The sequence below is a fragment of the Chiloscyllium plagiosum genome, unplaced genomic scaffold (assembly GCF_037043375.1).
Source record: "Chiloscyllium plagiosum isolate Xiang-an unplaced genomic scaffold, Cpla_swu_hap1 HiC_scaffold_25, whole genome shotgun sequence".
Lineage (NCBI taxonomy): Eukaryota > Metazoa > Chordata > Chondrichthyes > Orectolobiformes > Hemiscylliidae > Chiloscyllium > Chiloscyllium plagiosum.
This window is the reverse complement of record NW_028270163.1, coordinates 60,091,397-60,105,891: the sequence shown is the minus strand read 5'-3', so window position 1 is coordinate 60,105,891 and position 14,495 is coordinate 60,091,397.

Below are 14,495 nucleotides of genomic sequence, written 5' to 3'. Positions count from 1 at the left end.
CTTCGCTGTTCACTACACCTCCAATTTTGGTGTCATCTGCAAACTTACTAACTACACCTCCTATGCTCACATTCAAATTATTTTTATAAATGACGTAATTTCGAAGTGTAATTATTCCTGCATTACAACTAGAATACCCAGCAGCCAATTCACACAAAGGCAGCTCCACAAATAGCAACAAGATAATCACCAGATAATTTGCTTTTAGTGACGTTGGTTGAAGGATAAATATTGGTCAGGCAATGAGAGAAAATCCCAGTTCTTGTGCAATGACTATCCTAGAATCCTTGAAAATCAGAATTGGATTGCTTCCACAATAACTGTCAGAGATAGTCTTCAATGCCTTCAGATGCAAAGAGGGGCCAGAGACCAGAGGCCATAGGGAGGGGGTCGGGAGTAAGCTAGTGTGTTGGCTCTGTCTTTCAGAACAGTGATTGCTCCTGGCTCAGGGAAGGTCACTGTGCTGCCCAAGACCATGGTAATGAGCCCCTCTCCACCCCATACAGGTCAGTCAGTTCAAGGTCAGTGACTCTGCAGCAGTTCCACTGTAGCAGTCCTTTTCCCATATTCCCTTATTACAGGTCTCGTGTGTTGCATGAATTAATTCTCGGTTTGCTGCTTTTCTATTCAATAGCCTGAGAAGTAAAACTCAGTCCATTATTTGTGTCTCTGAATATTTCAACAGCCTGCATTTACTGCACAGAATCTCCCCATTTACAGTGGACTTCCTTAAACTTCTCCAAGTTAAGGGGAAGAGAATCAAAGGAAAGCACTTGGGGAGTGAGGAAGGCCAGATAGCTTCTTTGGAAACATAGAAATAAAGATTGTATTTGCAGGATCAAGAGTTTCTAAATTAGGAACGATGAAATCCTTCAGCAAATATGTGGTTCTGGCCCGTGTCACAGTGTGTCTGCACATTGCACATTGCTCATTGTGTAATCGCTCTCACACGTACTCGATATATCAAAAGGACACTGCCCTTTCCCATTTGGTACCTGGTTTCTAATCTACTTCACACAGATAACAGGGTCCGCCCCTGGCGACTATAATGTGAAATGAATGCGAACATTTCTGTTCAATCTTAAACACAAATAAAAAGAAAACTACAATTTATTTTGACAAGAATTGTCAATCTCTTTCAAAGGCTTTACTGCTAATCTAAACTCTGCAAAACAACTGAATGCAGTATTTTTACAGGTCTGTTTTTTAGTTGTAAGTCACAGTTATGATCATTCCCTTGGAGGGTTCCCACCTCTGGGAGGATACATTTCTGGAGTTTCATCACATCTCTTTTTCATGCCAAATATCCAACCACGTCCTCATTCAATTGGTCGCTCAAGTTTAATATCCAGCTCTCTAGCCAACTGAAAAGAAAACTGACTCTCCTTCATCTGGTTGGGTGATTCTTGACTGTGAGTCAAACAGCCTTTCCTTTCCCATTCAAATATTTCATTAGTTACAAAATTATTGGACACATATTTTATTAAATTCTGCCATGTTTCACCCTTAAAATATTGACAGTTCTGTCCCAAATATTCATTTTTAATTCCTGAAATCTCCTAGATAACCTTGAGGATTGACAATGTAACCCTTTGTTGTCAGGGACATTAGAAAACCTGGGACTGGGCTCCTCTTCCCCTGAGGTATGTCAGTGAACCAGCTTGTCTTTATGGGAATGAGCCAATTTTCTTTCACCCCATACTAAACCTGTCTAGGGAGTGTAAATCTGGAAATCTTATAGTCTTACTCTGTATCAACCCCGTGCTGTCCCTGTCTTGAAAGTATTTGATGGGGGACAGTGTAGAAGGAGCTTTAATCTGTACCTAATCTTGTGCTGTCCCTTTCCTGGAGTGTTTGATGGGAATGGTGAAGAAGGAGATTTTCTTTCAGTTTAAAAGAGTACAGAGAGCTTTATTCTGTATCTAACCCAGTGTTGTACCTGTCTTGAGAATTTTAAAGGCAACAGTCTGGAGGGATGTTCACTTTGTCTCATTGACAGTCCTTCAATTTGATGACATCTACTCAGGGTCATGAATTTCTACCATTGGTCCTCATGAACGGACAACTCATTCTCCACTGCCAGATCCGTGAGAATGTTGGACACGAAATATTGAGGGTCCAGACTGCATGAGTTCCTTCTTTACCTCATCAGTGAGATGTTTTGACTGAAAGCATGTGGTCAGCATTTTGGATGATTGATAGCAAACTCCTCTCAGTCATTAATGTTATTGCTCCTGCACTTCAGAGAACTTCAGATTGCCATTAATATGTTTTCTTTGTTCTTCCCTAGAATGTTTGCCATTTGAAATATGAGTGAACTCAGGCCATGATGTTCATCCAGACCCACTTTCCACTTCATTGTGACTGGTTTTGTAGGAGTTTTGCCTGAATACGTGTGGAGGACGCTAGCCTTTGTTTGATGGTTCTCACATTTGACCTGGAAGTTGTGGTGAAGGCATTGCTGTCGGAATTTCTCCAATGCTTTTATTTGTCTCTGATACACAGCTCAGGTCCTTCTGCAATACAGCAGTGAGATGATGACAACTGCATTGTCTGCTCGAGTTTGGTTAGCTGGTGGAGGTCTTTATTGTCAGACACGCGCTGTGGAAGTTTGTCAAAGGCTGAGCATGTCTAACTGATCCAGTATTGGATCTCCTCATCATTGTCGGTCTTTTCAGAGAGAGGTTTCTGCTGCTCAACATGTTCCAGAATCTTGGGGCAGGGGTAGAATATTTAGCTGATCAGGTCTAGGGGTAATAAATGAAGTTTGTTTTGGCAACATTCAAGGGCAAGCCAAGCTTCATGTCTGCAGGACTGAAGAGATGGAGAGAGCTTTACAAACCGGGTGTTGAGTGAGCATTGACACACTGCAGTCAGCCACATACCGCACACTATCACTCTGTGTCTGTCTCTAGATCAGGATCATTTCAGCATGGAGATGCTTGAGGTTAGAGTTTTCTATCAAGGTGCTGTTTAATATTCACACCAGAGGACAGTCAATCTTTGATGAGGTGAACAACCACTGTTAAGTCAATTGTAAGCAGTATGGGGCCTAACACAAAAAGCTTTTTTGAAACCAGGCCAGATATTGAAGCCTTCTCAGGGTTCCTCCTGAACACATTTGTTGTCTCATCATTGTGAAATGTTGCATGATCGTGATGAGGTTTCTTGGACACTCAAATCTTTACAGCACTATCCACAGAGCCCTCAGCTAATTGTTGACTCAGCTGCTTCTGTCAGCTCAAGGAAGAGTTCTTGGTGCTGAACCTGACATTTTCACAGATTTTTCTGGCAACACAAACCACGCTAGAGGTTTCTCTGGAAGGTCTAAAGCCACAATGTGTCTCTGGGAGGATTTCCTCAGCCATAGGAAGTAGGCAGTTCAGGATTTTGTGTGTCAGAATTTTCCAAACTTCAGCCCAAAGGGAAATAGTTTCCAGAGCTGGATTTATCTCCCTTGTTGAAAATAGCTTCATTTGCCATATTGCTGAAGGCAGGGAATGGGGAAGTTATTTTTCCCCCCGAATCCGTAAGATGAGTGCATGGAATCTTGATGTGAGGAAAGGTTCACTCACTTTAAAGCTCTCAGCTGGAATACCAACCATCATAGTCAAAGCCTCCATCTGTTCCTTTGATGATTGCTGATGTGAGCTCTGCCATTTCTGGTGGTTCCCCAGTGGATTCAACCACAGGGACTGGGGAATAGGCCACACATTCCCAGCTTTCACTATGGATTCATGGTGCAGGAATTGTTGTAAATGTTCTTTCCAGCAAAGCCAGGAGGTGATGTCATTGTTAAGAACACCGTAGAGGACTTAATCCATTTGACTTTGGTCTATAGATGGCCTTGTTGGTTTCAGTAAAGCTTTGTGTGTATAGATGGCTAGCATACTGTTGGATTTTTTGGTCTTTCACTTTTCACCACCTGTCCTTTATTTTAATTTGCTACTCTGAACTGTTGGAATTCTGTCTTCCTGACCTTCGACCTTGGGTTGTTCTGTCAGGCAATCACTGTCTATGAGTTCCTGACGGGTTAACTCAGAACTCAGTGATGGTTTAAAAACCACAGTGACTGCAGCCTTCTGCTTTTGCCCCAGTGAGATCTACAGTCTTCCTTTAAATATTCTGAAATTGAAGACTTTGTGGACAATGCATTGTCAGGCAACACCACCTGAACCTGCTGACTTTGCTGTCATGGTGACTCAATGAGAAGTAAGGAATTCCCAATGGCATCACTCAAAACATCACTGCAATGCACAACTCCTTCCATCATGTCGAGGTGGGGATTGATAAAACTAAGGACCTAGAACTCTGTGGGAAGCTAGGGAAATGATTGCTGGGCCCCTTAATGAGATATTTGCATCATCAGTAGTTACAGGTGAGGTGCTGGAAGACTGGAGGTTGGCTAACGTGGTGCCATTATTAAAGGAAGGTGGTAATTACAAGCCAGGGAACTATACACCATGCAGCCTGACATCAGTGGTGGACAAGTTGTTGGAGGAAATCCTGAGGGACAGAATTTACATGTATTTGGAAAGACTAGGTAGAGTCAGCATGGCTTTGTCTGTGGGAAATCACATCTCACAAACTTGATTAAGTTTTTTGAATAAGTAACAAAGAGGATTGATGAGGGCAGAGTGGTAGACATGATCTATATGCAGGCAGAAGTGGGTAGACATGATCTATATGTACTTCAGTAAGGCATTCGACAAGGTTCCCCATGGGAGACTGGTTAGCAAGGTTAGATCTCATGGAATTCAGGGAGAACTAGCCATTTGGATACAGAACTGGCTCAAAGGTAGAAGACAGAGGGTGGTGGTGGAGGGTTGTTTTTCAGACTAGAGGCCTGTGACCAGTGGAGTGCCACAAGGATCAGTTCTGGGTCCACTATTTTTCATCATTTATATAAATGATTTGGATGCGAACATATGACGAATAGTTAGTAAGTTTGCAGATGACACCAAAATTGGACATGTAGTGGACAGCAAAGAAGGTTACCTCAGAGTATAATGGGATCTTGATCAGATGGGCCAATGGGCAGAGGAGTGACAGATGGAGTTTAATTTAGATAAATGCGAGGTGCTGCATTTTGCAAAAACAAAACATTGCAGGACTTATACACTTAATGGTAAGGTCCTGAAGGGTGTTCTGAACAAAGAGACCTTGGAATGCAGGTTCTAGTCCCTTGAAAGTAGAATTGCAGGTAGATAGGATAGTGAAAAAGGTGTTTGGTATACTTTCCTTCATTGGTCAGGGCATTGAGTATAGGAGTTGGGAGGTCATGTTGCAGCTGTACAGGACATTGGTTAGGCCACTGTTGGAATATTGCGTGCAATTCTGGTCTCCTTCCTATCGGAAGGATGTTGTGAAATTTGAAAGGGTTCAGAAAAGATTTACAAGGATACTGTCAGGGTTGGACGATTTGAGCTGTACGGAGAGACTGAATAGGCTGTGGCTGTTTTCCCTGGAGCGTCGGAGGCTGAGGGGGTAATCTTATAGAGGTTTATAAAATCATGAGGGGCATGGATAGGGTAAATAGACAAGGTATTTCCCCTGGGGTAGGGGAGTCCAGAATTAGATGGCATAGGTTTAGGATGAGAGGGGAAAGATATGAAAAGGACCTAAGGGGCAATTTTTTTTCACAAAGAGGGTGGTAAGTGTATGGAATGAGCTGCCAGAGGAAGTGGTGGAAGCTGGTACAATTGCAACATTTAAAAGGCATTTGATGGGTATATGAATAGGAAGGGTTTGGAGGGATATGGGCTGGGTGCTGGCAGGTGGGACTAGATTAGGTTGGGATATCTGGTCGGCATGGATGAGTTGGACCGAAGGGTCTGTTTCTGTGCTGTACATTTGTATCTAACTCCATGCTGTCCCTCTCCTGGGAGTATTTGATGGGGATAGGGTAGAGAGAGCTCTACTTTGTATCTAACCCCTAGCTGTACCTGTCCTGGGAATGTTTGATGGAGACAATGTAGAGGTAGCTTTACATTGTATCTAACCCTGTGCTGTACCTGTACTGGGAGGGTTTGATGGAGACAGTGTAGAGTTAGCTTTTCTCTGTATCTAATCCAGTGTTGTCCCTGTCCTGGGAGGGTTTGATGGGCGACAGTGTACAGAGAGCTTTGCTTTCAGTTTAAACGAGAACTCTGCAATTACCCATTAGTATATTTAAGTAAACCATGTGGCTGTGTGCTAATCAGCTGATGAATCAGTGTTCTTCAGCTAGAACTGGCATCATCACACAGGCTGCGGGATGAAGCCTAGACCCATGTTAAGTCAGTGGAAAGTCAGTATTGCCCAGTCCAAGAGCATTCGCCTGGCACAGGGCTGGTCCTATATGAGTGCAGCATCATCTTGAATTGCACATACCTCTTTGAGCAGATTGAGACAGCTGCAATCTGTCTGTCTAAATATGAAGGGCCGCAGGAAAGGCACATTTTCTTCTGTTATATATTTAGTTCACAAGGACAGTTAAAACTATAAATAACACACATTGATCATACTCTTTCTGGGTCAAATTGATGACACTTAATAATCACCTTGGTGACTTCCTCTTTTGTTAAGCAGAGGCTCTTTCAACTTTCAAACTGAACAAATTCCAAAAATCTGCAGCAATGGGATTGACATTTTCTCAATTCGTTTAAACAAACCTGAATTTTAAAAAAAAGTTATACGAATGTAGCAACTCTGATAGGGTGTTTTCCTGGAGGTTTCATGACATGTTCCCCACTTCCCCTCAGTTCTCACCCAATGGCAAGATTGGTTGCTGATCACCTGCATCTTGAAAGTCTCCCACCCATCTGTGGTCATACTATTGGCCACATCACATCCATCTCAGCGTGCCCTATTCCAAGGCTCCTGTCATTGGTCACCCGACATGGTCATCCTCACGGCTTCCCAATTTCACAGCCAATTAGGAAACATAATTGTGGCGGTGCCGATGTTGGACTGGGGTGGACAAGGTCAAAAGTCACATGACACCAGGCTATAGTCCAACAGGTTTATTTGAAATTACAAGCTTTTGGAGTGCTGCTCCTTCATCATGAAGCAGACAGACCACTCATGGCTCAATTGAATGATTCTTGACTCCCAGTCAAACAACCTTTATGACCACAGCTCCTATTGTTTTGTGGCTAGAAGCAAAGTGATCAATAAAACAGAAATGTTTTTTGTACAACTGCTTTGATTCTGCTCTTGGTTTTTTGCTGTGACTAACTGGGTTTAATTCTGGAGAGTTTAACTCAAGTCCTGGGAAATCTCAGCCTCATCATATCCAGAATGACTACTACAGAAACTAGGATTGAAACCTGAAGATTTTTAAAAAATGTACAGACCATAAGACCATAACAAACAGGAATAAGAGTAGGCCATTCAGCCCCTCAAGCTGATTAGCCTTTGCTCATAAGACAATCCCTCCATCCCAGGGATCATCTGCATGAACCTTCTCGGAAGTGCCTCCAATGAAATGACATCTTTCCTTAAATAAGCAGACCAAAACTTCTTACAGTACTCCAGACATGGTTTCACCAGCACCTTGTACAGTTGCAGTAAGATTTCCCTACACTTATACTCCAACCCCCTTTGAAATAAGGGCCAACATTCCACTAGTCTTCCTGATAACCTGCTGCCCCAGTGTGCTAGCTTTCTATGTTTAAAGCACAGATCATACCATGTCTGATGAGGAGTAGTCAGCATGGCTTCATGCCTCACAAACTTGTTAAGTTCTTTGATGAAGTCACCAGGAAAGTTGACGAGGGCAGGGTGGTAGATGTAGTCTATATGTATTTCAGTAAGGACTTTGATAAGGTTCCACATGGTAGGCTTTTCTGGAAGGTAAGATTACATAGAATCCGGGGTAGCTGGCAAAGTGGATACACAATTGGCTAGATAGTAGGAAGCAGAGGGTAATAGTGGAAGGATACTTGTCGGGCTGGAGGCCTGTGGCTAATGGTGTGCTTCAAGGGTTGGAGCTGGGCCCATTGTTGTTTGTTATCTATATCAATGATTTGGATAAGAATGTACAAGGCATGATTAGCCACTAAAATAGGCGGTATTGTGGACAGTGAGGAAGGTTATCATAAATTGCAGCAGGAGAAGTGGGCCAAGAAATGGTAAATGGAGTTTACTATAGATGAGTGTGACATCTTGCATTTTGGAAAGTCAAAGCAAGGTAGGAATTTCATGGTAAATGGTAGGGCCTTAAGGAGTGTAGTGGAGCAGAGGGACCTTAGAGTTCAGGTGCACGGTTCTTTAAAAATTGAGTTGTAGATTGACAGGGCAATGAGGAAGGCTATTGGCACCTCATCAATTAGGGCAGTGAGTATAGAAGTTGGGAAATTATATTGCAGTTGTACAGGGTTTTGGTGAGGCTGCACTTGAAGTGCTGTGTTCAGTTTTGGTCACAGCACAGAAACAGACCCTTCTGTCCAACTCATCCATGCCAACCAGATATCCTAACCTAACCTAGTCCCACCTGCCAGCACCCGGCCCATATCCCCCCAAACCCTTCCAATTCATATACCATTTCCAGATGCCTTTTAAATGTTGTAATTATACCAGTCTCCACCACTTCCTCTGGCAGTTCATTCCACACACGCACCACCCTCTGTGTGAAAATGTTTCCCACTGCAGTCCCTTTTAAATTTTTTCCCTCTCACCTTGAACCTATGCCCTCTAAGTCTGAACACCTCCACGGAAAAGATCTTGTCTATTTATCCTATCCATGCCCCTCATGATGTTATAAACCTCTATAAGGTCACCCCTCAGCCTCTGATGCTCCAGGGAAAACGGCCTCAGCCTATTCAGCCTCTCCCAATAGCTCAAATCCTCCAATCCTGGCAACACCCTTGGAAATGTTTTCTGAACCTTTTCAAGTTTCACAACACCTTTCCGATAGAAAGGAGACCAGAATTGCACACAATAGTCCAAAAGTGGCCTAACCAATGTCCTGTTCAGCCACAACATGACCTTCCAACTCCTGTACTCAATGCCCTGACCAATAAAGTACTATGAACCTGCACTCCAAGGTCTCTTTGTTCAGCAATACCCCCCAGGACCTTACCATCAAGTGTTTAATTTCTGTTCTGATTTGCCTTTCAAAAGTGCAGCACCTCACATTTATCTTAATTCAACCCCATCTGCCACTCCTCGGCCTATTGGCCCATTTGATCAAGATCCCGTTGTAGTCTGAGGTAACCCCCTTCGTTGTCCACTACATCTTCAAGTTTAGTGTCATCTGCAATCATACTAACGGTACTTCCTATGTTCACATCCAAATCATTTATATAAATGACAAGGCAGTGCACCCAGCACCAAACCTTGTGGCACTCCACTGGTCACAGGCCTCCAGTCAAGCAAAGGCAACCCTCCACCACCACCCTCTGTCTTCTACCTTTGAGCCAGTTCTGTATCCAAATGGCTAGTTCTCCCTGCATTCCATGAGATCTAACCTTGCTTACCAGTCTCCTATGGAGAAACTTGTCGAACACCTTACTGAAGCCCATATAAATCATGTCTACTGCTCTGCCCTTATCAATCCTCTTTGTCACTTTTTTAAAAATTCAATCAAGTTCATCAGACATGATTCCTCACACACAAAGCCATGTTGACTATACCTAATCAGTCCTCGCCCTTCCAAATACATATAAATCCTGTCCCTCAGGATTCCCTCCAACAATTTGCCCAACACCGACTTCAGGGTCACTGGTTTTTTGGCTTGTCCTTACCACCTTTCTTAAATAATGGTACCGCCTAGCTGACCTCCAGTCTTCTGGCACCTCATCTGTGACTATCGATGGTACAAATATCTCAGCAAGGGGCCCAGCAATCACTTCCCTAGTTTCCCACAGAGTTCTAGGGTACAGCTGATCAGGTCCTGGGGATTTATCCACCCTTATGCATTTTAAGATATCCAGTATAACCTGCTCTGTAATATGGATATTTTTAAAGATGTCACCATCTACTTCCCCACATTCTATATCTCCCATGTCCTTCTCCACAGTAAACACTGAATCAAAATACGCGTTTAATATCTCCCCTATCTCCTGCAGTTCCACACAAAGGCCACCTTGTTGATCTTTGAGGGGCCCTATTCTCTCGCAAGTTAACCTTTTGCCCTTAATGTATTTATAGAATTCCTTTGGATTCTCCTTAACCATTTTTGCCAAATTCTAGATTAGAGTGGTGCTGGAAAAGCACAGCAGTTCAGGCAGCACTATTCCTGATGAAGGGCTTTTGCCCGAAACGTCGATTTTCCTGCTCCTTGGATGCTGCCTGAATTGCTGTGCTTTTCCAGCACCACTCTAATCTAGAATCTGGTTTCCAGCATCTGCAGTCATTGTTTTTACTCTATTTGCCAAAGCTATCTCATGTCCCCTTTTTGCCCTCCTGATTTCCCTCTTAAGTATACTGCTGCTGCGTTTATAGTCTTCTAAGGATTCGCTCGATCTCTCCTGTCTATACCTGTCACATACTTCATTCTTTTTCTTCACCTGAACCCCAATTTCTTTAGTCATCCAGCATTCCATACACCTGCCAGCCTTGCCTTTCACCCTGACAGGAATATATTGTCTCTGGACTCTTGTTATTTCATTTTTGAATGCTTCCCATTTTCCAGCCGTCCGTTTACCTGCGAACAGCTGCCTTCAATCAACTGGTCACGTTGCTATAGGAAGGATGGAATTAAAATGGAAAGAGTGAAGAAGAAATTTACAAATATGTTGCCAGAACTCAATGGTCTGAGTTATAAGGAGAAGTTGGACAAGATAGGACTTTTTTCTTTAGAGAATAGGAGACTGAGGGGGGATCTTATAGAAGTATTTAAGATCAAAAGAGGCATGGATGGGGTGAATGCACGCAGTCTTTTTCCCAGGGTTGGGGAATCGAGGACTAGAGGGCATCAGTTTAAGGTTAGAAGGGAAAGAATAACAGGGAAACTGAGGGGCAACTTTTTTTTATACAGAGGGTGGTATGCATATGGAATGAGCTGCCAGCGGAGGTGGTTGGATAAGAAAGGTTTAGAAGGATATGGGCCAAGTGCAGGGAGATGGGGTTAGTCTGGATGGACATTTTGGTTGGCATGGACCAGCTGGGCCAAAGAACTTCTCTCCATGCAGTAGGACTCTATGACTCTATCTAAGTTCCTTTGCGTTTCAGTTTTCTCCTGTTACTCTCCAATAGAAATAATACTGTTCTTTTGTTCTACCTTCCAAGAAGAACAACTTCACATTTTCCGACAATATACTCCATTTACCAACTTCTTGCCCACTTACTTAACCGACTAATATCTGTCTACAAACTGTTTGTATTCCTCTCAAAACTTGCTTTTTCAACTATTTTGTATTGTTTGCAAACTTGACTATAGTATGTTCACTTCCTTCCTCCAAGTCATTAATATATAAACAGCTGTGACCCCAGTACTGATCTCTGTGGAACCCCACTATCACACATCGCTAATCTGAAAAAGAACCCCTTATCCCCATTCACTGTTCCCTGGCCAAGAACCAATTCTCTCTCCATGCCAATACAATACCTCCAACACCGTGGGCTCTACCTTGTCAAACACCTTCTGGCGTTCTGCACATCTACCATCTCCCCTCTATTCAATCTGGTTGAAACTTCCTCAAAAAAACTCCAATAAATTAGTCAGACACTATTTCCCTTTCATGAAATTACACTGACTTTGCTTGTTTAGACTATGATTTTTCAATTGTGCTTTGTAACTGCCAGGCAGCATCCGAGGAGCAAGAGAACATTCTCATGAAGAGCTTATGCTCGAAACTTCGATTTCCTGCTGCCTGCCCGGCTGTGCTTTTCCAGCACCACACTTTTGAACTCCGATCTCCAGCATCTACAGTTCTCACTTTCTCCTGGCTTCCAATTTTACCTACGACAGTAATTGCCCAGTGTTCACATTAAAGACCAATTCTAGTTCCATGCAAAAAGCAGAATAATTTATCCTTCAGTAATTATATAAATAAAGGACAATATTTTTGGGGACAATTATACATGAATGGAGTAACCTTTGACCTTTCATTGTTTTTCTAGCAATAGATGTTTGGTTAATCAGCCGATAGTAATCCACTTTTTGCTCCCTTCATTTTTGAAAAGGAGTGTCACGTTGGCAGCTTTCCAGTCTGATACATCTTCAGCATATAAGGATTTCTGGAAAATTACAACCAATGCATCCACTATCGCAGCAGCAATTCCTTTTAGGATCCTAGGATGCAAGCCATCAGGGCCATGGGCCTTATTTGCCTTTAGCCTGTTAGTTCATCTAATAATACTTCTCTAGTGATGGCAATGGTACTTGATTTCTTTACCATGGAATGTCTGAAGTATCTTCCACCATAAAGATTGATGCAAAATTTTTGTTTAACTTCTTTGCTATATAGTTGTAAAATAGATTGGACAGTGCAGCAGGGACATGTTGAGATTGAGAGACTGGCTGCACATAATCTGGATGGATCAGTCAATCTCCCTTTGATGTCCCATTTGAACAGTTCTAAATGTTGTCACCTTGGAAAATAAGATTTGCAAATTTTGGCGAAGAAAGGGAAGAGGAAGCAGAAGCCTAATGGCGACAGATGAGATTTTCTGGCAACAGAAGGGACACCCGTTGGAGGCTGGGGAAGACTGGAATTAAGGAGAGGAAATCTGGGCTAAAGGATGAAATACAATTTTGAGGGATTTATATTAAGAGGTCTAAATGAAATAAACATCTAACCCAACAAATTCCAATTGGGTTTTGGACCAATTTGAAGTTGTGGTATCAGTCCTGGCCAAGTGGTAGAACCTTTACTTCTAAGATTTTGCCTCTACCCACTACAGAAACTAGCATAAAACTTTGACGCATTCTAGTGCTGCAATGTCAAATCTGCCAAATTTTGAATGAGACATGAGCCTTTCAATTGGAAGTGAAAGATAACATAACAATATTCTAAGGGCTGGGAAGTTGTCTTGTCTTAAGCACAGAACCCACATCATTAAAAAATTGCATGGGCATTATCTAATTGCTGATCGTGGAATTTTGTGTGCAGACATTGGTCGCCACATTTCTTACAACAGTGGCTACACATCAAAATTACTTCATTGCTTCAAGATGTCCTGAGTAAGGTGTTACAGAAACGCAATTTTTTTTCATTTTGTTGCAATTTTAAGTCAGTTTGCAGCAAAGTGAAATGCTCAATCACCCAGCTGCTGAAACAAATTGCTACTATCAGCGAACTAACAAGCAGAGAAAAACAAATTGATATAGACCTGGAACTGAACACAAAACATCAGACACTAGGAATGTATACATATATAGATTTAAAAAACAGTGAAATATAAACTAAAAGATACTGAAAAAGGAAGGCAGCATTCAACCTATACTTTGAGGGAATATGGTGAGCTCTTTAAAGAGTTTGGAGTAAGACAGAAAGATGGGATCAAACAGATCAGGTGTTGTAGCAATAACAACAGACTAACTTGGCCAAATGGCTTGTTCCCCTGCTGTAATTTACAGGGAGCTAAAGGTCAAATTGGTCTTTGTGAGTGATAGTGAATTGGCTTCCAATTTTAGTGTGGTGCTGGAAAAGCACAGCTGGTCAGGCAGCATCCGAGGAGCAAGAGAACATTCTGATGAAGAGCTTATGCTCGAAACTTCGATTTCCTGCTGCCTGCCCGGCTGTGCTTTTCCAGCACCACACTTTTGAACTCCGATCTCCAGCATCTACAGTTCTCACTTTCCCCTGGCTTCCAATTTTACCTACGACAGTAATTGCTCAGTGTTCACATTAAAGACCAATTCTAGTTCCATGCAAAAAGCAGAATAATTTATCCTTCGGTAATTATATAAATAAAGGACAATATTTTTGGGGACAATTATACAGGAATGGAGTAACCTTTGACCTTCAAGAAACTGTGGAAATACAGCAATAGGGAACTTTGGAACAGGAGGATGCCTTTCAGCCCTTCAATTCTGTTTCACTGTTCAATCAGCTCATGGCTAATCAGTCTCTCACCTCACATCCCTACCCAAAAAATCAATTGGTCTCAGTATTAAAAGTTTCCTTTGACTCCCATCATCTGCTTCTTTTTGGGGATGATAGTTCCAGTTTTCCTTGCTGTGAAATGAATAGCTGAAAAATGCGTTGCTGGAAAAGCGCAGCAGGTCAGGCAGCATCCAAGGAGCATGAGAATCGACGTTTCGGGCAGAAGCCCTTCTTCAGGAATGTGAAGTGAATAGCCTTGAACAATCTAACTCTCATTGCAACATTGTACCTGCTGTAGTGAGTGGTTTTCTATATGTTAGTCTGCATGACAGATACCTCAGAGTTGGACTCTTGTTTACTATTTTGAAATTTATTAACACCACTAACTATTTACATGACTATTATATCACAGACTTACACACAGTCTGTTCCTGTCACACTGATTTTATTGTACAAAACATACACATAGCTGTTTGACTGAAGACACTATTCTCACTTTGTTACACAATGACTGAAGGA